Raw genomic sequence first — 966 nt, 5'->3', positions numbered from 1 at the left:
GTAATGCCCGCCTCCTTCTGGAGGATCCTGGGATCCAAAGTGCAAAAGGGGAGGTACTCAGTGGGAGGTCCAGCACAGGAAGTGGTGGAAAGATGGAAAACCAAGATGAGGGGCAGGCATAGCAAGGGCAGCTGATTATATTAAGCCTGTGAAGGGTGCCCAGAGGCATGGAAGTTGAGGATCCTAGGGTCAAAAGTGCAAAAGGAGGGTGAAAAGTGCAGGAGGGGTGGAAAATTGGAAAACTGAGACAAGGGGCAGGCACAGCAAGGACAGCTGATGACATTAAGCCCATGGGAGGATGCCATGGGGCACAGAAGTCAAGGATCCTAGGGTCCAAAGTGCAAAAGGGGGAATCAAACAGGAGGTCTAGTGCAGGAGTGGGTGGAGATCACGCACAGAAAGGGCAGCTGATGATGTGCCCAGAGGTTCGGAAGTTGAGGATCCTAGGGACTGGGGGGGGATCCAACAGGAGATCTAGCGCAGGAGGGGGATGGAAAGTTGCAAAACCAAGAGGAGGGCCAGGCACAGCAAAGGTAGCTGATGATGCTAAGCCAAGGGGGGACGCCCAGAGGCGTGAAAGTCAAGGATCCAAGGACCCAAAGGGGAAAGGTGGGGAGAAATTGAAGGTTCAAAAATTCCACTAGGGGGGAGTGTGGGACCTCAGCCAAGGAACCCACTGGCTGAGCCCCTCTGTTCAGCTTGAGCAGAATAACAGGTGCCTCAGAGCCCTAAGTTAGCACAAACACCCCCAACCCCACTGTTTTCACACTGAGGAATGACTTCAAATTCCCTAACTGCCTGCTGCAAAGTAAAAACAGCTGCATGTGAGCTGGGGGTACATATCCATTTTGCTCCTATAGAACAGAATGGGAGCTCTCTTGTTGACAGGCAGCACTGCCTGTCGAGCTTTGGAGGCCACTATTGGTGTTTCCAAGGCAGAGGAAGAGCTGCAAAAATCCATCCCCC

The sequence above is a fragment of the Gekko japonicus genome, unplaced genomic scaffold (genome assembly GCF_001447785.1).
Source record: "Gekko japonicus isolate JY-2015 unplaced genomic scaffold, Gekko_japonicus_V1.1 scaffold3974, whole genome shotgun sequence".
NCBI lineage: Eukaryota > Metazoa > Chordata > Lepidosauria > Squamata > Gekkonidae > Gekko > Gekko japonicus.
Note: the sequence above shows the minus strand (reverse complement) of the source record.